At 37.9% G+C, this 25,657-nt stretch overlaps 1 long non-coding RNA gene across 1 annotated transcript in view; it reads left to right on the top strand.

The window, feature by feature from the left end:
• The window catches only part of LOC113604704 (uncharacterized), a 133,670-nt gene that overhangs the window by 9,357 nt on the left and 98,656 nt on the right, over positions 1–25,657 (top strand). The window contains exon 2 of the long non-coding RNA XR_003426732.2: positions 24,699–24,799. This is a non-coding gene — a long non-coding RNA (uncharacterized LOC113604704). The remainder of the gene's footprint in view (positions 1–24,698; positions 24,800–25,657) is intronic.

Here is a 25,657-nt window from a genome sequence, read left to right as displayed (position 1 = left end):
GTGAGCAGGGGAGGGGGAGAGAGAAAGAGGGAGACACAGAATCCGAAGCAGGCTCCAGGTTCCGAGCTGTTTGTTAGCACAGAGCCCAACACGGGGCTCGAACTCACGAACTGCGAGACCATGACCTGAGCCGAAGTCAGACACTCAACCAACTGAGCCACCCAGGCACCCTCAACTTAAACTCTTATTACTGCTTCTATGATATGAGTTAGTATAATAATTTTAGTACACTCTGTGGCAATACCTACTAAAAGTAAACATATATATAAAATATTTATATATATTTAATTATATTAACTAAGAACTCCATTCCTATTATATCTATTACCCAGCAATTCCATTCCTAAATATATACACAAAAGAAATAAGGGCTTATGGTCCCTAAAGATATATAGAAAAAGTTTTCAGCAACTTAATTCATAATAGCCAAAGAAGTTCAAACAAATCAAATATCAATCAACAATAGAATGAATAAAGTATGACAGTTGCATATAATGCAATTCTGTACAACAGTGAAAAGGGATGAGTTACAGCTACATGGAATGATAGGAATGAATCACATAGACAAAATTTTGAATAAAATAAGCCATACTAAAAAAAAAAGAGTATACATTATAAAATTATCTTAATGTGAAGTTTTAAAACTAATCTGCAATAATAAATGTAAAAACAGTACTTTTGGAGTATACTAAATGGAAACAAGAAGAATGAGCCTGCTAGGTGGTTGGAAATATTCTATATCTTGATTTGGAGGGTGGTTAAATGTGTGTGTGTGTGTGTGTGTGTGTGTGTGTACGTGTGTGCGTGTGCATGTGTACATGCAGAATTTTAATGGATATATTTATATGTGCAAAATTTATTTAGCTGTATATATAAAATTTATATGCCTAACTACATATGACTTATACATCAATAAATTTTTTGAGTTACCATAGGTGAAATGAAAGCATTTTCAGATTTTAAAAAATGAGAAATTTTTTAAACCTCAAACAGATCTATGCTGAAAAAGAAAGGAGAGTGATAGTTGAAGAGAAAGAAAGATTACTCCAAAAGGATGGTCTGAGATCAAAGGAGTAATGGGAAACAAAAGAGAAGTCAATATGTGAATAAATATAAAGAGGTATTGTCTCTATAAAACATGTTGCAAGTTTATGGGGTTTTAAAAAAGAGAATTAAAATTTTGACAAAATAGAATAAAACTGCAATGAGGTCATTTGAGTTAAATTGTTAAATTGTTCTAATCCCCTGAGAATGGGATTATTTTATTATGCATGGCAATATTTGAGAAGTAATTATGAAAATAATAGAAATAAGGTGTTTAATTTTCAAAAATAACTCACTTAACTGATTTAACAAACAAGAAATATAGAAGAAGCAGGGAATCTAGAAATCCTAAAAAAAGAGTAAAGCAATTTTAAAATATCCATAATGAAAATGAATGTAGTGCTCGCTTCGACAGCACATATACTGAAAATTAATGTAAATAAATTTAACATGGCAGTTGAAAGAGATTGCCAGATTGCTTGGAAAAAAAAAAAAAACATACCTATAACCTAATGACATGTAAAGTTTATAAATGAAGAAAAAGATGACCGTTTATCAGAAAAGAAATAGATTAAGATAAAAAACATTTCAGGGATAGAGAAGGTCATTATGTGATCATAAAAGTCTCAGTTCACCCAGAATGATAATTATAAATTTATATGCATCTACTAATATAGCAGGTGAAATTTAATAGAACTATAGGGTGAAACTGGTAATGCCATCATCGGATGGGAGGTTTCAACACACTTCTTTCACTTGGGTTGAGAGAAAAAAATTAAGATGGAAAAGAATGTACGACACAGTTAACCAAACCTCCACCCCCAAACTGGAAAATAAGTATTTTTCTCATGCACAATGCAAAATTCACTGCATAACTGACCATAAATAGTATCTCAAAAATTTTTAAATATTGGTTTATGTTATGGGCTCATTCACTTTAGACAATGCAAATTAACTAGGTGTCATTAACGAAATATAAAGAAAAAAAAAAAGCCAGTTTGTCAAACACACTACTAAAGAACTCAGTTGTCAAAGGTGAAATCAGAATAGATACTTAAAAGGCTCAACATTGAGATGTATTGTGGAATATAGCAGAAATGGTACTTTGAAAAATAACAACAGCTTACATTATATTTAAAAAAAGAAGAAAAGCTAAAAATTAATGAGCCACATGCCCAAATTAACAAAATATTGGAAAGAGTTTGGAGTTAGAAAATAATAAATCAACAAAACTACTAAAAGATAAAATATGGAGCACCTGGCTGGCTGAGTCGGTAGAGCATGCGACTCTTGATCTTGGGGTTGTGAGTTTGAGCCCCACAATGCATGTAGAGATTACTTTAAAAAAAAAAATAAAGAAGATCAACAAAGCCAAAAGTTGGACTTTGCAAAAACTAATAAACTTCCAACACAACTATAAGGAAAAGGTGAGAAGGCACAAAAAATGTTTGGAATAAAAGTAAGGAGATAGCAAAAGTTGCAGGAGAATATGAAAAAAAAAATATGCCAAAAAATTTGGGAACTTTGATGAAATGAATACATGTCTAGAGAATTTTTCCTAACAAATCAGACTCAGGGAGATCTACAATACCCAAAGACTTCTCTAACAATTAAAGAAATTGAATCAGTGGCTAAAAAAATAATAATTCTTTAACAACACTGAGTCCAAATGCTTTAACAGTTAAAATCTACCAAGTCCTCAAGGTCTTTCCAATCTTAAAAAATATCTTTCAAATTATAGCAAGGAAGGAATTACCAACCAACTCATTCTGCAAAGCCCATATAGCTTTGACAACAAAATCACACAATAACTGTAAGAGAAAGAGAAAAGAAATTACAAGCCAATTTCTTTCATGAATGTAGATGCAATTAGCCTATTCAAAATCATAGCAAATCAAACCCAGTTATATATAATAATAATAATAATAATAATAATACACCATGACCAAACTGGGTTTATTTCAGAAATGCAAGGTTCATTTCAATGTAGTAAATGTATAAACATCATTATCTTGTTAAATTAAGATCGTATCAAGAGAAACAGAAAAAGCATTAGATATAAATTAATATTAAATCATGACTTTAAAAAATTTTAAGATGCAACAGAAGTGCACATTATCAACCTAAAAACAGAGTATCTATCAAAATCCTACAGAAAACATCATATTTAATAGTAAGAATATTAGAAACCTACTTTTAAAACTTAGGAAAAAGCAGGTGCCTAATTTCACCACTCTTATTCAATACTGGAGCTAGAGAAGTAAGACAAATAAAGAAATAAAAGATATAAAGGCAGATAAAATGCATAAAGAAGAGTCACTATTTACAGAAAAAATGTGTTTGTCTACATGAAAATCCCCAAAAGACATACAGATAGGTTTAATTGGATGAGAGAGTTTAGCAAAGAGACTGGATATAAGATCAATATGCATAATTAAACTCATCTCTATACATTAGCAATTAATGTAATTAATAGAAAATATTGTGAAAAAAAGACACTATCTGCAATAGCAATAAAAATATGATAACCTAGGGGCGCCTGGGTGGCTCAGTCAGTTAAGCATATGACTTCGGCTCAGGTCATAATCTCGTGGTCCATGGGTTGGAGCCCCACATGGGGCTCTGCACTGACAGCTCAGAGCCAGGACCCTGCTTAGGATTCTGTCTCCCTATCTTTCTGCCCCTCCCACACTCATGCTCTGTCTCTCTCTCTCTCTCTCAAAAACAAATAAACATTAAAAAAATATTTTAAAAAAAGAGAAAACTGTTTAAAAGAAAATATGATAACCTAAAAAAAAAGTCTAACAAAAGATACACAGAGATGTATACAGAATGTTATTAATCTGTATTAAAAGTCACTCAAGAAAACATAATTAAAAGAAGCTTGATTCAGTCTGGGTCTCTCCACCCCCTAAAGGTAGAAACCTGAGAAAAAGCCTTTTGTAAAAGTCATTTATTAGTCTGATTTTACAGGAAGGAATGAGGGATAAAGGAAGTTAAACAGGGAAGGAGAGAGAATCAATGCAAGGTTGCATTACTGAATTGCTGAGTTGGCTGTTGCTATAGGCAACTGAATATTTGCTGCCATGTAGTCATCTGAAAAGCTTTATGAAAAGTGTCTCACTACCTCCCTTCCTTGTGAATGAAGGCAGTTGCATCTATTGATTCCCATTCTCCAGCGATCAAGGGGTGCCTAACAGGGTATGAACCACCCCATCTTCCCGGATGTGACATGTATGTTCTGAGTGGTTTCCCGCAAACATCTTACAATAAAAAAGACCCTGCCTAGAAAGCAAAAAGACTTGACATAAGTTTAGGGCAAGGTGAGGCACTGTCCTATCCACATATGTGAAGCTAGTTGAAGTTGGCATGGAATTGGTCACTGCAGCTGTGTCTAGAATGAAAGAACTTGCAGAGGTGTACAAGAAGTATCCAAGACAGGACGGATAAATACCATGCTCATGGACAGGAAGACTTAATGTTGTAAATATGTCAATTCTTTCCATACCGTTTCAGATCAACATCTGAAACTTTTTTTCCTATAAACTTTGCCAGCCCATTCTAAAAATTATATGGAAGACCAAAGGGTCTACAATAGACTAGACATTTCTAAAGAAGAATACATAAGGGGTACTTGCCTTACCAAGTATCCAGACTTATAAATGTGACATTATAAAGATAATGTGACTCTGGCACACAAACAGACAGATTGACCAATGGAGAGGAAAACAGATGCCAGAAGCTTATCACACATGTGGAAACTTGATATTTGACTGATATCAGACATCCTGTAGACTACTTGGGGAGAGATTAATAAATGATGCCTGGGTAATTGGTAATCAATTCTCATTTATTAAAGACTTAACTGCAAAAGGCCAATTTCTAGATCTTTTAGTAGTAGATAGAGGACAATATTGTTAGTCTCTTTGGGAGGAGAAGAGTTTCTTACACAAAACTATTAAGGAAAAGTAATTGATAAAATAAACTAAATTAATGCTAAGAATAGCTGTTAACCAAAATATACCATAAGGTGAAAAAACTAAACCATATTTAAGGTCTAAGCTTCCAAGCTTGGAGTGAAAGAGAAGTTTTCTAAGAATGAAGGAGGTGACTTCCACAAATTTCCACAGCTTGAAGGTCTGTCTGAAGCTTTGGGAAAAATGTGGGAGGAAGCCCAATGAAGAAGTTTTATTTTCATTCCTGGGGCCTCAGGGGCCAACCTGGATATCCTGTCCAGAGAAAAGGATAAGAACCAGATTGTGAAGGCACTTTCATTGGATGATTCTCTGGACAAAAAAACAAGAAAATTTCCAAAAACACCTAAGAAAGAACATCAAGTTGTAAGAGTTAAGTTTCCCAATTTATTTATTTATTGGGCCATCGAGGGAGGGATTATTGAGGAAAAAAAAAAAAGTGTTCCATTTCATGACAGAAAGAAACCCAGGAGGAAGTAATAAAGTGTCAACTCCCAAAAATGAAATCACGCCAAATTCCTAGGGCTTAAGAAAAATGAAAATGGCATTTGAAATTATAGGACAGCCAAATGGCTGTCCCAAACAGTGGATATAGAGACATCACTTAACATGCCCAGACACTATCCTAGTTAGTGCCTAAATCTAATTTATAGGTTAACTTGTGCAATTATTATTTGTTGCACAATGATATGTGGTTCATGTAAACTCTTGTAGGATGATTATATATTCACTGAATGATACCAGAGGAAACATGGCTAAAAGCTAAAAGAGTATCTATCAATAAAGAATAAATTCACAGGAACATGGAAGAGGGTTTTTCTTACAAAAAGGCCTATAGACTAAACATAAAATAAGTTAAATAACATATACTTTTTATGCACCATAATATAATAAATTATGACATATATTATAATGATATGATAAATATACAATAAAATAATATGTGGAGGATATTTGTGTAAGAGATTTGTGTAAGTTAAGAGCATTTGTATTCACCTATTCTGCTATTTAAGCCACTGCCCATTTCCCATGGTTATGAAGAGTAAAGATGTTCATTAGTTTTTGATCTCACACAAGTGCATCTCCCAGAGATCCATTCACCTGCATTAAGCCACACTCATTCACTCATACATTAACTTATTCAATAAACACTAACTCTGTGCCTACCATTTACCAGGCACTAAAGAAGTAGTTAGGAATCTCTGCCTTCGAGATTAAAGTTCATTAGGGAAGGCATCAAAACAAAACAAACACTATAGCTAAAGAAGTTCAGGTTTTTCATAGAGGACACTAGGCAGCTAATCAATGAGTGAATAATGAGCAGGGGGCAGGTAGAGAAGCAGGTATGGAACTAAGGGCAGTTTAAAAGGTCACTCAGGGTGACACTGATTTGAATTTTGAAAGATGTATGGTGGTTATCTAAGGGGAAGCATTTAAGAAAATGGAACAGCAGGTACAAAGGGCCGAATGTGTAAAATTGCATAAATTTCAGTAGCAGGATAGAGCCGAATCTCTGGATTGGTGTGGCCATGGGGCAAGATTAGAGGATGAGGCATTGGCCCCAACAAGAATTTTGTATGACAAATTCAGACTTACAACTCACAACTATTGCTGGAAGGCATGGAGATTCATTAAAGGAGTTTAAATAAGAAACTGAAATGCTCTGGTTTAGATTTTCAAAGATCTCTCTGATGCGGGAATGGAGGTGGGCTGACTCAAGACAGGTGTAACATATAGAGGTTTTGCAGTGTTCTAGGCAAGACTCAATGAGGGCAGCAAAGCAGGCAGAAGCCGAGGATAGGATCTGGAGGGGAAAAGTCTGATAGGAAAGGGATCAAAGAGGCAGACTCCACAGAATTGGCTGCTGATAGGGTTTGATGGAGACGGAGGAAAGGTAGGATAACTCACCAGGTTCTGGGTTGAATGTCATTTACCATACAGTTGGAGAACTTTGAAAATGGGAGTAGGGAATGAAGAGTGAATTCAGCTGGAGATAGGTTGACTTTGAGGAATCCATGAGACGCCCAAGTAAGAAGAAGCATTACATACGCAATTAAATATGTGGTATTTGCACTCAAAAACAAAGTCCAGATTTCAGATTTAGATGTGTTTGCCTTCCCAAGTCGCAACTGATGTCATAAGTTGGACACTAGGAAAAATAGTAAGAAGAACCGAGAGCCAACTATGGCACCAGAAAACCATTTCAAGAACCAAGAGAGGAGGAGTCTCTACCAGAGGTTAAAGGAAGCATCTAGAGGGGAAGAACTAAAACAACAAACAGCCATGTCACATAGCCCAACAACAACAACAACAACAACAATGTCCACAGCAGGAGGTTAAAGAGTAGAAACTTGTTTATAAATTCTTCGCTGGGTTTATGAAGCAGCATTGGTGATGCTGGGGAGCCGTTTAGATGGAATCATAGATTTCAGGTTGTGAAGGTGAGAAGTCAGGAGAAGGAGTTGAGGAGGTGTGGAAAGGGAAATTTTGACTGAACATAACTTGGTCTAGAAGGTTGGTTATAGTCCAGAAGCAACAGTGGCGAGAGGCACAAAAGGGATGAGAGACGGTTCTTGGCTCTATGTTTCTGTGCCGAAATCACAAATTCTCAAGTACCGCACCCAGGTACACAAACAAAATGCAACTTCTTTATTTTCCTGTAACTATTTTAATCTTACACTGGGCAGAGTGGAATCAACATAATTATTATAAATGGGCTCGTTCTCTTTAGCTTATATGGTCTCTTTTGGTGAGTCAGCCTCTTTCAAATTAACGCCCAGCTCCTCCCCCAAGAACACGTAAATCAATGAGACAGTTGAGGGGTTAACCTGTGTGAGGCACCTTTTCAAGCATTTTATAAAAAATATTTAAACTGTCATAACAACCCTATCTTTACTTGAGAATTGAGGAAAATGAATACTTTTACCAGGATTGGGCATCTAATAAATTTTGGAACCAGGATTCAAGCTTGGGCAGCCTGACCTGAGAGCCCGTGCTCTTAGCCACGACATTTGGCTGACACCAAGAAGTTGGGTGTGTAGAGACTAAGAAAAATGAGTCCCTCGGGTCCTTACAATCTCTAATCATCTGATGGTTCCACCTGCGCCCTAGGCTTCTGAATGCTGGGGGGGGCAGTGGATCCCCTCTGACCGTCAAGCTGCAAGGGCTACTAGGTTCCGTGGCCCTAACCGTGGCGTTAGGGCACTCCTGTCTCCACAGACTGTAGCCCTTTTGAGCTCCGTGTAGGCCCTCCCAGCTTCTCTCGAAGCATGGAAGAACACCTGGGTGTCCCACGTGGCCCTTCAAGGCACGAGAACCAGCACCTCTGCCTTAGGCACATCCTCCTACGGTCACTAGGCACTGTTTCCTTTACACTGCGCTCAACACGGCCACTGGCTGCGTCCTGCCCCATCCGGGAGTCCCTTTATCTGCGGTTTCGGTTACATGCAATCACCTCAAAGAGGTCCAGAACCAGGTGCTCCTCCTTCTGACGTAGCATCAGCAGGTCAACAGTCGCCTACTGCTACGTCACATGCCTGCGTCATTCCCTCCACTTGCTCTCCTCACGTGGCATTTTATCATCTCACAGCATCACAGGAAGAAGGGTGAGTACAGGACGATGAGATATTTTGAGAAAGAGACCACATTCACAAAACGGTTACTACAGCATATTGTTATAATCGTTCCATTTCATTGCTACTGTTCTTCTCTTTCTGGGCCTAATTTATAAATTAAACCTGATCTGGGGTGTGTATGTTTAGGGAAAAAACATAGTATCTGTAGGGTTTGGTACTATCTGTGGTTTCAGCCATCCACTAGGAGGAGTCTGGGAATGTATTTCCCAGGGATGAGGAGTTACAAAGGTAATACCTATCGCACCGCCCTCTGTCTTCTGTACTCAGCTAGTTCGTCTCTCAGGTCAAAGGGGAAGTATTTCTCATTTCTCTCTTCTCCAATTCTGATTGCCAGTTACACTTTGCATACGATAATCAACCACATTGTTATGTTAATGGACCTAAAGAAACTTAGAAAAGGAATCTCCTTCTCACCAAAGCCTGGATTTCAAAATTCTTGCCTCAGCTACATACTCTGTGAGAATTTCAGCTCTGTGACCAAAGCTGATCAGTCCTATCTTTGTTCTAGGCAGAATTGTCCTCTTATTTTGTAGGGCACTGAGCCTCAAGGCCCACCTGTAGACATAGGAAGCTGGCAGGGAACATGATATTAAAGGGGAAATTAAAGTGCATTGATGTAATATCTTCAAGATATTACCAACAGATACGTGCCTAAAAACCTTCCTTAGGGTTATAAACAACTGTAAGTAAATTCTTCTTACTTCCCTCTCCTTGGGGCTATTTTGCATTTCAGTCTGGGGAATTCGTCCTGTATTTGGCCAGAGATTTGCCGTCTATAATTTTATCACAGCCCTCTTTAATTTTTGCAGCCAGAGTGGGAGAGACTCCAGCTTGTCAACATTTTGCATCTTGAGGAAAAAGATTATTGTAACAGGTTCTTTTATTTGGGACCAGAACTGAGTCGGGTGTCTACTTTAATGAGTCCTACACAAATGAGAAATTTAATACTACATAAGCAAATATTTTCATTACGTAAAGAAGACATATTTTCCTTACAGGAGTTCAGCTTACAGATTTAGAGAGTCATAAAAGAACTACTGGTATTATTTACATCAGTAACACAGATATTCTAGCTTTAAAAGGTGGTATTCATAATTATTATGAGCTGACTTCTCTATCTGCTTTAATGAATGCCTGCATGAATTATATGTATCTATGTACAGTTGGTTATCAACCAACACATCTTATTGCTGGCTCTTTTAATGTAAGTCAGAAAATCATCCACAGGCTCATACAAATTAACAAGTACAGCATTAGGACTCTAATAGATTAGCATATAAGAAATATGATCAGACATTTCATCAAAGAAAAAACACCTAATAAATATACAGGGAAACAGCTTTTTTCATACTAAAGAGGAGCAAACATCTTTTTGAGACCATATGACATTCCTACACTGGGGCCAAGTAAATCCAGTCCCAGGAACTTACCTTTATGAAATTAACCAAAATGCAGAAGAAATGTGGGTACTACGATAATCATTTGGAGTTGGCAGTGTTTTTCTGTCCAGGGCCAGATAATAAGTATTTTAGGATTTGTGGGCCATCGTGGTAAGAAAGCAGCATTGATGGTATGCAAATGAGTACGTGTGGCTGTGTTCCAGTGAAACTTTATTTACAAAAATATGTAGTGGACAGGATTTGGCCTGTGGCCTAAACCCAGCTTCACAGTGTTATTAGTGGCAAATGAGTGGAAAAATGTGAACAACGGTGTCAACAATTGGAACATAGTTTTATAAAATAGGATAATCAACTCAATGGTTGATTGTGTAGCCATTGTGATAACAACTATAAAAATTGTAGGAGCCTGGGGGGCACCTGGGTGGCCCCTGGGTGGCTCGGTTGGTTAAGCATCAGACTTCGGCTCAGGTCATGATCTCACAGTTTGCAAGTTCGAGCCCCGCATCGGGCTCTGTGCGGACAGCTCAGAGCCTAGAGCCTGCTTCAGATGCTGTGTCTCCCTGTCTCTTTGCCCCTCCCCCAATCACACTCTGTCTTTCTCTCTCTCTCTCAAAAATAAATAAACATTAAAAAAAATTGTAGGAGCCTGGGAAATGTTGGGTAAAACAAAAACAAAAACCAGGATCTAAAATTACATATTCAGCAAGATTATAAACATAAAATTCTGTTCGTAGAAAGACAAAGGCTGAAGGGGGATACATAAAAAGTGCAAATAATTGTTTGCCATGATGGGTGAGATTTCAAGTTGATTATATTATTTTCATCGCTAGTATTAAAAGTTTACTTGAGAAGTAACACAAACTTTAAACATTCATAGCTATATATAGCATTGCTGTCATCACACAGCATCTGCCTTTTGGTTAGGAAAATTGCTAGAAAAACAAGGCAGAGGTTTTAGGTACTGAGGAAATTCTAGGGTGATCATGTGTAGTTTCCTAACCATACACGAATTTGCAACACACATGGGCTACACTGACCACACTTGATCAGATGAAAAACTCTGCACGGTTTAAACAAATCTGCAGGCACGTCTCTGAAACCAGCTCAGAGGGACTAGCCAGCTAATGGTAGATTAATGACATTGTCATCATAGAGGACGGTGGTCCATATTTTTAGATCTAGTTCTTGTTGCACACGCCAGAGGCCTTTCTTAAACCAAATCTTGTATTTGTCAGCGATTGAACATGGCCTGAAATCAGAGCCATAAAATCTTTATACTGCTATATACTACTGTTAGTTGCTATGTTTTTCTATCTCCTTTGCTCCTCTGAACTCACCGTTAAAAGCTATCAGGAAATTTTAATATAATTCTTGATTTATTATGACACATTAAAATTCTATGTAACCATTCTATGGGTTGGTGGTTAAAAGCACGGGTCTGGATCCACAGTGCCTGGATTTACATTCCAATTTCTTAACTTACTAGGTGTATGAACTTGGGCAAATTTATTAACTTCCCTCTGCCCCAGTAAAAAGGGTATAGAGCAAAATGGGTATATAGCAAAAATGGGTATATAAAAAAAACTGTAAAATGGGTATATAGCAAAAACTACCTCATAGGGTTGTTCTAATGATTAAATAAGTTACTGCAATGTAAATTGCTTAGAATACAGTTTGGTATACTCAGTAAGACTAAGGACTCAGTATTTGTAAATACTCAGTAATTATTGTTCTTTGGAGAGACTATATTCCACTGATATTTTATTTCTTTTCTTTAAGATTTTATTTTTAAGGAATCTCCACACTCAACATGGGGCTTGAATTTACAACCCCAAGATCAAGAGTCTCACACTCTACCAACTGAGCCAGCCAGGCACCCCTGATATTTTATTGCAAATCACTGTTGTTTATGGAATTTTATTTCTCCACTCTGTTTACATTATTTTCTCCTCATGCAGCGTGTAAAAATTATGCCAACTTCTTCCTAAACAGACAATAGTTCAATATCACATCTCACAATCTATAGCATTGTAAGAAATGCAGTGAAAATAATCAGATTTACTCTGATGATAATCTTAATTTTCCTGTTGCGCTACAAGCAGTCTTTACTCTCTAAAAGCAATATTAAGAATCAGGCCCCAATAGATATCCGAGAAACACTGCTTATTAGATGGCAAAAGTCATCTTGGGCTTTCCATGGAAGCTACCTGGGAGATGGCAGGTTCTATCTAGGTCATTTCCAGGAAAACTGGTGGAAAATTTGTCCTGGGATCTGTGCCGTCAGACAAAAACAGGGATGTGACAAAACACAGTGAGTGTTGTATTTTTTATTTTAAGTCACAGTCAGCATTCATATGATTTTTAATAGTTACTGTCAACACCCTACTTTTACTATCTAAGTAGCACACATTGAGCAAATTGTTAAGGTATCAATCGTATCCTGAAGACAACTGAGAAGAGTTCTGAAAAGTAAATAATATATATAATTAGGTAATAGCATGCTTTCTTTGATGTATTTGTCATAGCAAATATATTTATATTTTTCCTGCTGGTCTTAATGCCACGATTTTTACACTTGTGGACACTCCCTGAGAGTGTAGCACAGAGATGGTTTTCCGCTGTGCCTGTCAGTCTTCCGCAGAGTTTCCTCCTCACCTGATAAATTTAGCACGTCCTTACAATCCTCCTAACAGGGTTGGTGACTGGATTATTGGTGAGAAACAGTTAGAATCTTAACCAGAATATCGACATAAAGAAATGTTAGAGAAGACATTTCCAAATACCGTCCAAGATGTGGTGGAGTGTTTGTTAATCGCTAAGTTTGTGGGTTACACACCAACGTATGCAGTGCATGTGTTAATATGCAAGAGATTTGCTAAGGAAACATATTTAAGATACAAATCCCGGAGTCCCACCCAAATTCTGATTCAGCAAATCAGGGCTGGGGCCCCGGAATCTGCATTCTTCCCAGACACCCCAGGTCTTTTATGAAATGAATCTCAGAACACGCGTTGATAAAGACTGTGCTAGGCAACTGCAATGTTTCCACAAATCTACCAAGACAGAGTGCTTAGTGTATGACTATATGCAGTTTATGTACCTTTATTGACAAATGATATTGAATCAGGTTCTAGATGCAGCCATGCTGCTTAGTATGTGACGAGGCCAACACCCTTGGATTCTTTCATACTTATGCTCTTGCAGTTTGTTATTACCTCTCTAGCATCCATGACCCAAGACAACAACCCGAATGTCCCTAAAATGTGGTTAGTATGGCATTGATCCTGGCTTCACCTCCAGGACTGGAAGTTGTTTCCCTTAGCCCACTCGGCAAATCCAATCCCATCAATCACAGAGGTTAATTCAAAAGAAAGAGTGGCACATGACCCATATCAAGCCAATCACGGCCAGGAAAACTCACTTGGGGGATTTGGTTTGAATTACCAGGAAGGCAGACTCTTTCCTAGTGGAAGTGTGAGGAAGCACGTGGCTAAGGAGCTGTTATCCCCGTTTTGTGGTCTGTACTGTACGACAAACTGGGAAGGCACCGGGGCCTGGTCAGAGCCTGAGCTCTGGATAAAGCCTCTTCTGTCACCTAGAACATCCAGTGCTATGAGCCCCAGAATTCCCATTTTTACTAACGGTAGTTTGAATCAGTTTTGTGTTACATGCAACCCAAAACATCCTAACCAAGACATTTGTAAACAGAGAATATTTTCCTAGATGAACTAGAAGATGCCTTCCCTTCAAAAAAAAAAAAAAAAATCAGTGACCTTTAAAATCTTTTAAGTTAAAGAGTTAGATTAGCACAATAGTATCTGGACAATGCCCTGCATACAAATTGAAGAGAGATCTTACCTTCTGTTAACTTGTAAACTAACTGAGAAATTTTCTATTGGCTACTCTTTGGCAGATATTCTGGAGAGAACTCTTAACTGGTCCAAGAACCAAAAGATGTAAACTGGTGTGGGATTTGCTGTGCTAAGCCATGAAACACTGAGGGAACCCAAATACTGAATTCCTGTATTGATCTCAACCAAAGGGACAATTTGATCTAGGTGAAGGGTTACATCATGATTTGGGACAAATAAGAAAAGAAGGAACTTTAGCAGAGATTAGTCAACTGAACTGGGTGTGACAGCAGATCTAAAGTTATTAAGGATGGTTATTTTTACTGGAAGGAAGTGAATTGTCAGACAATATATCAAAGACTTCCTCCAGGAAACATCAAGTTAGTTTTTTTCCAATTCCAAAATATACTTGTCACTTCAGTTCAGTTCAGCCAAGTTCATCATCATCTAAGATACGTAACATTTAAAAATTATTTTACTATATTCTAAGTCTTCATATTATGTTCCATGTAATATAACATACTGAGAAATAATTAAATACATTAAAAATAACATCAGTGTTACCATATTGCTTTCCAAATTAACATGTTATTACATGTTCTGTGATATATTCTGGCCATCCCTTTTGAATTCATTAGGATTACAAACACTGAGCTTAAGAATCATCACTGCAAAAGAATCTGTCCAATAATAGAAAGAGACAGAGCCAGGCATGCCAGATCTTATAAAAGTTACATTTTCCACCTCTGTAAATCATAATTTCAGTGTTTGCAACATTTTGAGTGCAGACACCACAGGCAGTAATAACTGGCTTAAATGCCTTCACAGTACAGCTGTTTGCAACAATACCTCCATTCATAACGCTCAAAAAATAAAATGACAGCTACAAGTGCCTTGAAAGAATATATGCTCCTCTTTGCATAGGTTAACTCCTAGGGTGCTTGCAGCTCTACACAACAGTAACTGTAAATAAAAGCACTGCACCCAAAGTTATTGCACAAGGCCCTGGTAACTACAAACATCTCCGTGTTTTCTCAATGGGGAATTTATGTTTGAATTGCACTGCGAAATCATTCTGTGTGTTGTGGTGAATTTGTTCAGATTAGCACAAAAACTTCAAAGTATCTCATGTCTCTGTGATCGGGAAGTCAGATGTCGATGTGTCTTTAATTATGGGTGGATCCACAGGTAAACAGTGTGCTTAGAGTCCTGCCTCTCTCCTTCTTCACCTTTCAGTATGCTTATCTCCACTTGTATCGCAAGCAGGCTTTTCCTGTGTGTGTCAGACATGATGGCGTTCATCAGCCCCAGATGCACATTGGCCCTGCTTACCAGTCACGGCGGAATTATATGTTCCCCACCCATTAAAACCCTATATCAATCTCAGAAAAGACACTAATTTATCTTTCTTGAGTCACATGCACATTCTTGAATTAATCCTTGGCACTCTAATAGCTAGCCTTGGTTACCCACTCGCCCACTAAATGGGGATTGGCCATTCTGATTGACATTACCACCTGGAGCACTAAGAATGGGGAAGGTGTAGAAGGAAGGGGATGGGGAATGATGCTAAGCAGACAAAAACTACAGCTTCCACCAATCACTGCACACCTTCTACCCTCCTGATCAACCTACAGACCCTAGAGAACGGATTTCTACAATGTGGGAAAGATTATCCCAGTAAAGAGCATTGATCCTATAGGTTCTTTATGTGTTTTCATTTGTGAAGAAGACTTTTAAACCAATCAGCACTGAAAGATCATTTATACCTGAACCAATGCATGAGTGGTCATTTGTAAATCATATTTCCTATGTGGGTGAGGACCTTTTGAAATTTTCTGAAAATCCTAAAATGTGACTAATATGAAGTCATGAGTTTGGAAAATATAATACTTAATAGAAAATAAAACGGGGCACCTGGGTGGCTCAGCTGGTTAAGTCTCCAACTTCGGCCCAGGTCATGATCTCACAGCTCATGAGTTCAAGCCTCACATCAGACTCGGTGCTGACAGCTCAGAGCCTGGAGCCTGCTTTGGATTCTGTGTCTCCCTCTCTCTCTGCCCCTCCCCACTTGTGCTCACTCGCTCGTTCTCTCAAAAATGAATAAACATTAAAAAAAAGAAGAGAAATCAGGTAAGTCTTGATGTTTTATACCCAAATCTTGAGGAGGAAATTCACTTAAATTAGATTTTATACTGTGGGGAAAGAAAACCACTACCCAAAGAAATCTCATCATTCGCATGAATAAGTGAATGAGGAATTCTGCATTGTTTTACTTCATAAATTTAAAAGAGTATTTCCATTTGATTTCCAAATTTACAGACATGCTTTTGAGTATCAGTGTGGTCGCCCCTGCTTCCCCCCCTTAAAATAACATAACAGCTTAAGTTCAAAACTAAAAGCCATTCCTACCTTTAAAGTGGGTGATTATTGTCCTATCATAGTTTAAAGCATCTTTGGATTAAACAATTATTTCTTTTTTTTTTGCATTAAACATTTTAATTGTGTAATATATGACCATAAGCATACAGATAGTAAGTGTACAGCTTGTACATTTTTCACAAGGACACACCCTTGAAAACAATTATTTCTTTATGTGCTTTCCAAATTCGTGTGAAAATGGTCAGTGGGAAACCAATGTGGTAACATTATTGGAACTGATTCAGCTCCAGTCGAGTGGAGATGAGAAAGGAAATGGTTATTCTTCAAGCTCTTTCTCTAAATTTTGACAAAATTGTAGACGTAGAATTTACTCACGGGCTTGAACATTCACAGTGAAGTCTGGTGCTTAGGAACAGAGCTCTTCAAGCTGGCAAAACACGATTTCTTATTCTTGGGGCTGGGGTGGGGGTGGGGGGGGGGAATCCCTGAAGCCAAGAACAGTAATTTTCTGCTTATGAAGCAAAGGTGGGAATCTATATATTCTACCTGCTGGGTCACCTTTATGCCATTGGGGAGAACTTGTCTAAGATGGGGAAAAATGGTTAGAAACCAGAAGAACCACCACAGAAACCCTGAAAAACAGAAGACTTGACTATAAATTTTAAGTTCCTTTTATCACCCATGCTATAAGAGAGATAAAACAATAGCTGCGTTAAAAATTAAGACGAAGAGTATAATTTAGTAAGTTTACTGAAGCCAACAGCTTCAGAGATAGGTAAGAGTTTTTGTTAAACTCACAACGTGGCCAGAATCACCACCTGTTATGAAAGGCTTTTCTTCAGCAGGGGTCCGATCCAATAAGGAATGGTTTATTTCACAGATTTTCAAACTCACTTCATGGAAACCTTACAGTATTTTTATTATTTCTGAGATATGACAAGAGTGTTAGTTCTGTTTTCACTGTACAGGATAAGGGAACTCACACAATTGCTTTCAACCCTTTGTTTCTTTCTTAAAATCCAGCTGAAATTGCAAAGCAGTCATTTCTCCCTTGACTGAAGTTTATTCCCACCCCAAAAATCCCTTCTTGATAATTGCTATCACCAATTCACTGAACTTTTCTTACTTTATAACATAAACTTTTTTCTTCTGAATTCTCCCAGGTAGAAAAGCTATAAATAACTGTGTTTTTAGTGCTGTTCTCAGAATAAGATTCACCTGGCTTGCCTTGCCAATAGTTTTTTTTTTTTAATATTTCCACATATTTTCATTTAAATTGAAATGTAAATCTAGAATTCCATTTGCCATATAATCTATTCACTAGTCTAGAAAGCAAGTTTAGCCAAATATCACTCACAACTGTGCCAATTTTGATGTAATTAGTAATTGTTCACTTCTTTAATCTTAGCAGTCCCATCACATCAAGTAAGTATTCTTTCACCTTATACACTTTTGATTACCAGCAAACTGCACTCAAATATAACTAGAACAGGATATAAAACATATAATAGCTAACAATTACAGAAAGTATTCTCTCTCTTTTTTTTTTAATGTTTATTTTTGAGAGAGAGAGACAGAGTGTGAGCGGGTGAGGGGCAGAGAGAGAGAGAGAGAGAGAGAGAGGGAGACACAGAATTCGAATAGGCTCAAGGCTCTGCGCTGTCAGCACAGAGCCCAATGTGGGGCTGAAACTCAAGAACGTGAGATCATGACCCGAGCCAAAACCCAGAGTTGGATGCTTAACCGACTGAGCCACCCAGGCGCCCCACAATTACAGAAAGCATTAATTGCAAAACATTTTGATCTTTGATTTCAGCTTATCTAGAGACATGTCTTTAGGTGGTTGAACTATACCATAAAGAAGGCTGTAAAAGGTGCTATGACTCAGTTTTACTACATGGATGTAGACCCATTCCACCCATGTCATTTAGAGGCCAACTCTGTGCTGCTTAAGTAAAAAATTACCTTCTGGGCCTGGGCTGTAAGAGATTCCAGTCTGTCTTAAGCATGTCTAAGAAACTGTAAGAATAGGCAGGATGATTCACAAGCCTCTTGGGAAAGCCACATCACTTTGGGACCCATTTTACCGAGTATAACACTAAGTGGAAAGTGCAATTTATCTTCCAGGATCTTCTTCACTGCCACATACCACCTAGCTTTGGCACTCTAAAGGACATCAGTTCTAAAGACTGATGGAACGGCTTCCTGGATCATCCAAGCAACAAGAAAGACGAGGGTGCCTGTTAGAATGGCTGCTGAGAGAAATCCCAGTCTGGCCTCAGTGCCAAAAATTGTTGTATCTCTCCAAAGCAACTGAGAATCATTTTTCTCCTGGCCCTTGTGACCATGTAATTGATTAGATTTCCCTCTTCTCAGTGCCTGCTAGAAAGCTTAGAGCCAACTTCTGTTTCTGGCGCTCTTATAGATCAGATATTTTGAAAGACCTTGCCAATGAAAATGACTAAAATGTTGAATTAAGAAAAAAAATACATCTTTAATTGCATTGCTAAGCTGGCACAAATGAACAGAATCCACAGAGGCCAAAATTAAAATGAAAGAAGAAACCCAGGAATTAAGCAAGAGCCAAAGCCAGCTTTCCCTCTGAGGGGTTGAGCTAAGCACTGAAAACCTTGACTTTCCACCATGACAGCTGCACGGAGTGTAGAGGACAGGCGATAAATACGTGCCACGATGGGAAAGTAAATGGGAAGCTATGTCCACGTCGTGCTGAGACACTAAAGAGCTACACATGCTCTGCCTTAGGACAAATGAAAAATAAACCCCCTTCATAGAAATGGACAGCACAAAAATTTTCCTAACTCAACCCTGGAGCAACGCAAAAGAAGAAGGAGAAGTTAAAGAGGAAGATACATTGAGAATTTATGTCATTTAAGTTCAAATTCACCTACCTATGTGATTCAGATCTTTTAGGAGAGAAATTTTATTTAAAGTGGGCCAGTTAAAGAGTATGTGTGTCCAGGATGGCTGGAAAAAAGCAAATACAAACTCTCTTTGAAGGAACATTATTTTAATCTAGAACTTAATGAAATTCCATGATTAAAAAGAATGTGAGTTCCTGTAACAAGAGTCACAAACGTCCAAGGAAACAATACAAGATAAAGTCAACCAAAACAAAAGAGAGCAGAAAATAACCACAATAACTTCAAATATTAGAATTTTTAGGTACAGAATATAGTGTAACTATGCTTGTAATCATAGAGTAATAAAATAAGAATTTGAAAATAGCCAGGAACATGAGACTACAGAGGGAAAAAAGAATTTTTAAAAGAATGAAATAGAAGTCTTAAAAATTAAAAACTCCATGGACAGAGTAAAGGGAATAGATACAACTGAAGAGAAAATTGGTAAACTGGAAGAAATCTCCAAAGAAACTATCCTAAATTCAGCTAATGGAGTGAAAAAGAAAAATATCAAAAAGAGTTTAAGAGACTTTAAGAATAAAGCAAGCAAGATCTACCATATTTTCAAACAGAGTTTAACAAAAAAAAGCTGAAGGGGTGATATTAAAGAGATAATGACAGAGCCCCTTCTAAATGCTGAGTCCTGTGGGCAGAGTGCACTATGGCATCTTAGACATGGATGCTTCAGATAGCCCCAGGACAATGAAGGCCATGCTCATTAAAAACTACCTGTAATTTAAAAGGGGTGACTCCTTAATCAGTGGCTGGACTAGTCCCCAAACTTGTCCCAGGAACCCCAGCAGGGCAGCAGATGTGGATGCCACGAGACAGAAAAGCTTCAGTCTAGTGGCTTCGGAGGTCACACCAATGCCAAGTCGCAGACCCAGAAAAACCCTAGAGTAAGTCTGCCAAGGCCTCAGAAAGGACACGAAGATGCGGAACGTCTACAGTTTGACTGCTAAAGGCTTGAACTCAAATTACAGACACAGCAATCTACAATCACTTGATTATACCTTCCAAGGGGTCAGAAAAGTGGAAAGTAGAGAAATGCTTACCATCCCCGCGCTCACTTCTTGGACTTATCTTTACTATTCCCTGGACCTAAGACTCTTCTTGGAATTTTCCCTGATAACCACTCCTTCCCAAATGCCCCTAACGTCAGTTCGCAGAACACTGCACGCCCATCACAACGTTTAGTCTACTACACAGAATTTTAATCTTCTCATAATCTGTGTAACTGTCCCCTCCACTCTGAACTTCACACTGTTTGTTCCTACAAAATACAGACCTTAGGTTATTATTAGTCTTTGTATCTTTAGAGTCTGTTAGGATCTAGTTCAATGGCTAGTATATAGTTCAGTATGTTCAACAAATGTTTTTTGAATGATATATACATTACATATCATCTAGTATATATATTCCCAGTTATTACACCCTAATGTGTCAGAAAGGCTGGACTTTGTTCTCTGATCATAAAAACGAAACCTAGAGAGAGCTGCATTTAATTGAAAGTAAAAGACAGAAAAGGCTAAATAATAGCACAAAAGACCACAGCTAAAAGAAACGAGTTTAACATTTTTCATACTTCTCTTTCTACTCTGATTTCCATGCTTCTACTAGGCTTTAATTTTCCTTCCAAAATTCTTGAAAAATAATTAGCATTCCTTATTTTCCAGACTACATGCATTTTACAAAACTTCTTCTTTTCACATTTTTCTCCTCCAGGCCTCCCAGGCCCCCACAGCTGGATGTGTTCTGCCAGCATGGAATCAAACAGTATTAATGCCTCCCGTCAGCTGGTGCTGTCATTCAACCCACATCTTTTTTATTCAAAATTAACATTGCACCAGATTCCTCATTCATTTTAGCAGAAGGTTTTGTAAAAGCTGGTGCTCTTGTGGTGCGTGATGTGGACCCCAAGAACAGATTTAGAAAATATATATATATGAACATAAGGACTATTATTCCCCACAATAGTAAGCCCTAAGTTACGTCCTAAGAAAGGTGAATAATATAATACAATAAATTAAATATTTATTACTCATTTCACTAAGTTTTTATTTTCATGTAATTCCAAACTTACAAAAGTTGCAAAAATATCATGAAGTTCAGTATACACTTTACACAGGCTTACTGTTTGTTACATTTACCCCCTCTGCTGAATTTCTCTTTGTCCCTCATTATATAAAACATATATATACATATATATATACACATATATATATATATGTATATATATGTATGTGTATATATATAATTTTTTACAAATCATATGAGAGCACGTTATAGGCATCATCCCCTTTACACTTAAACACTTCAGCATATAATTTCTAAGAACAGAGGTGCTCCCTTCTTTAACCATAGTGCAATTATGAAAAACAGAAAATTTAGGGGTGCCTGGGTGGCTCAGTCACTTGAGCATCCAACTTCAGCTCAGGTCGTGATCTCACAGTTTGTGAGTTTGAGCCCTACGTCAGGCTTGCTGCTGTCAGCTCGGAGCCCACTTCAGATCCTCTGTCTCTTTCTTCCTCTGTGCCTCCCCCACCTCAGGCTCTCTCTCTTGAAAATAAATAGACACTTTAAAAAAAAAAAAAAAAGCAAAATTCAACATTAATGTAATTGTCTATAGTCCATCTCCAAATGTTGCCAGTTGTCTCAGTAATATCCATTATAGCTTTTTTGCCCCTCCAAGTCTAGGATGTGAGCCAGGATCACCCATGACATCTAATGCTCCTATCTGTTTAGTCACTTGGCCTTTCTGTGTGTTTTGCCATTGTTTTCAAAGCCTATACGGCATCCATGCTGTACAGTGTCCTTCAGATTGGGTTTGTCCAATGTTTCTTCATGATTAGATTCAAGATAGGTACTTTGGACAGAAATGCCACAAAAGTGTATATTGAACCACATCAGTAAATGAAGTGAGTAATACACATACACATGGGCTTTTATAAAAGCTTACAAGAAATGAACCAAATGTAAGAAATGGATAACATTCAGAGAGGTAACATATACTGACAGCCCATTTTGACAAATGAGACAATAAGTGAGCTATTAGAACCAAAGAGATAGGGCTACGGGGAAAATCTGGGAGCAGGGACATTTGCATATTAAGGAAAAGCAAGTTGCTAATAGTTTCATGAAATATACAATCAATCAGGAGTCATTTTTAAAAAACTAATTTGACTTCCCTGAGATTCCCTTCCCAGGGCATTGCTATTTACTGTTTATAAATAACTGGTGTATGATCATGGAAAATTTGGTCTATCTCTGGGGGAAAAAAAGTGATTTCTTTTTAAGTCCCTTTTAATTCAAAAGTTTTTTATGTTAAAAAGTTGTAGGAATATGTCCTTATGACACAGCTTTTATAAATTTTTTTTTTTAACGTTTATTTATTTTTTTGAGACAGAGAGAGAGACAGAGCATGAACGGGGGAGGGTCAGAGAGAAAGGGAGACACAGAATCTGAAACAGGCTCCAGGCTCTGAGCTGTCAGCACAGAGCCCGACGTGGGGCTCGAACTCACGGACCGCGAGATCATGGCCTGAGCCGAAGTCGGCCGCTTAACCGACTGAGCCACCCAGGCGCCCCTGACACAGCTTTTAGTACCAAATTATAATATGTGAGCATAAACTCAAAAATACAATATGTGATTCGTATAGTGTACATACGCATAATAGGACATATATGTATATTTTTAACATGTACAAAAAGTGGAAAATTTGTTCCTTTCCATTAAGAAAGGACATAATTCACAAAGCATTAATTCAACTAATGTCACCTTGCTTTGCTACCTTTCCCCATTCATGGAGTTTCCATGTGTAACAGGCAGCATTTTGGTTTAAGAATGATATCAGAAATCTCCTGTGGTAATTGTATTCCATCCCCACAATTGGATATAGTACAATGCTTTTCAGAGTCAAGTAGAAGGGAATTTCAGTGCATTACAAATGTGCAAACTATAATTTCAGTCCCAATTTTCAGTAATTGTTCTGTTAGAAAAAAATAACTTCCCTGGAAGGTTTAGCCCTGTACTATTTTTATGCAACTCTCTAGGCATGCAAACTTAAAAACCTGAATTGTGCAAATAAGTTATTTTCTGTTTTGTTTTGGTAAGAACTCCGTTCACTTAGCACTGAAGTTGAGAATGAGGAGATTCTTTTTTTTTTTATTATTTTATTTTTTTTAATAATGCTGTGATGGCACAAAGCAGGACATGGAAATTACACTTTTTGTTCTTCATTCTTATCACTCTCCAAAACCTAAAGACATTAACTGGAAAGAGGCTAACTCATGTGCAAGGCACCATTTTAAACTATGGTATAGAAGTTTAGGAAGAGAATGTCTTATCTCTTGAGCTATTTAATACCACCTAGGGATGGTGAGATATAACAAATACAAATCGTTTTTGGATAATGTTGCTATACAATGTTCTGACAATTCACCAATTACTCTGAGGAAAGTCAGCTGAGAAAGATGTGAGAAAACGGCCTAGGAGAAGAGCAGGAGTAGGGACCAGTTGGCTGAGCTTTGTGTGGGTCCCTCGCTGAGAATCTTCCCGGACTTTTAATCCCCAGGGAAAGGGATTTAAAAAAAGAAGAAGAATACTTCTTTCTTAGACATCATTAAACACCCTTTTAAACTTCTGCCATGACGTCTAAAACATGTCGTTGTTCAAAGGTAAGGAAAGTTCATAGTCCAAATGAAGAAAACTTTTGACCCATTCCTGTGCTCTCCTAACCAGTCTTCTTGTGTTAAGTCCCTTTTGCCCGTTCACTGCTACCTGCACAGTTAGGCCTTTCCCATCTGCTTGTCTTCCAACCACGGAGCCCTGGTAAGTGCGCCCTCACGAAGAATTTAAGGAGAAACCATTGCAAGTAGACTTGGCTACGGCCCTGTCGTGACAGCTTCCTGCTCCCAAGAAGATAAGACAACTTTGCCACTCCTTCATGTCAAGTCACTTTATCAGATGGAAGAAATGAGTGAATTATTCACTTAGTGAATCATTGGCAGGGGAAGCAATAACTGACTTTTGGACCCTGCTTGCCCTTCATGTGTGGCCTTTCATTTCATCCACGAGAGAGCCCTTAGGGAATGCACAGCAAAATCATAAACAGGGAGCCAAGGAGTTCAGTACCAGCCCTTCACAACCTACAGCGACTTCCAGACATTTCTGAGAGCCCTTAAAAATAATCCTGTTTATATTTGAGGCCTTACAAGACAGTTGGTCACTTTTACTCTTTGATTTTTATCTCTGTGGAAAAAGCAGGAAGCTGTTTATATGGGGATGGCAGCCCGTTGCCATGGGTAAAATGCAGCAAGTCTAAAGAAAGAGTGTAACAGGTTAAGACGTAACAACTGATATAAATATATTTAAAGGGAGGGACAATGGAAAGCAGTTTTCCCATTTTGTCTTTGCATTTTAACAGAGAAATGTTGCAACCCCTATAGGTGGGAGGCAAGAGTTTCTTAAACAATGATTTCTTCTTTTAAAGCAATTCCTTCAGTTATGAACTTTGACCAGTTTTGGCACAAGACGCACAAACAAACTTGACAGAAAAGCACATTCCATGCTGCTTGAAGTGGGAGGAAAGAGGTAAGTCCACATGGTTTAAGAGTTAAAGCAGGGGCACCTGGGTGGGCTCCTTCCTTAAGCGTCTGACTCTTGATTGCCACTCAGGTCATGATCTCATGGTTCGTGAGGTTCATGAAGTTGAGCCCCACGCGGGGCTCCGTGCTGTCAGTGCGGAGCCTGCTTGGGATTCTCTCTCTCTCTCTCTCTCTCTGCCCCTTCCCCACACTCTCTCTTCTCTGTCTCTCAAAATAAATAAACTTAAAAAAATAAAGGGTAAAATCATTTAAAAAAAAAGAGTTAAAACATACTGCACTTGGGGTCAGTTATGTTCTTGCAAAGTGGAAGTCATTATGTAGTATTTTCCTTGTGGGAGCCTCCTCTTTGGGGTCATGAAAATAACATTTACCTTAAATGATCAATGTGAGCATCCCTATCCAAACAATAGCAACACTGTGTAGTTTGGAATCAGATGTTCCTTTCATAACCAACGATGTAACATGTGTAAGCCCCAGTTTTGTAATCAAAAATGAGAGTAGATGCAAGAAAGCAGAAGATGTCAGCTGACTGAACTCCTGGACTGACCTCATTCAAGGGGGGGAAAAGAAGACAAACTTAGTGAGGGGCTGCCTTTGAAGTGGTTGCTTCTTTAGTAACCTAAGGGATAACCTAAATCTCTAGCATATTTTAAACCTAATCCGGGTTCTTTAAAAAGTTTTGGATGTGATTCAGATACGGCGAGCCCCCTAAGCCTAACATTTCCACAGCTGCCTTCATTTGCTGGCTTGTAAGCGAGACATTAAAATTGTCTATTGGAGAAACTCCACCATGGTGTGGTTAAAAAAAAAAAAAATTGCTCTTATTTCCTCCTCCCACACTCCT

Source organism: Acinonyx jubatus, chromosome B1 (genome assembly GCF_027475565.1).
Source record: "Acinonyx jubatus isolate Ajub_Pintada_27869175 chromosome B1, VMU_Ajub_asm_v1.0, whole genome shotgun sequence".
Lineage (NCBI taxonomy): Eukaryota > Metazoa > Chordata > Mammalia > Carnivora > Felidae > Acinonyx > Acinonyx jubatus.
This window is presented reverse-complemented; position numbering and strand designations above follow the sequence as displayed.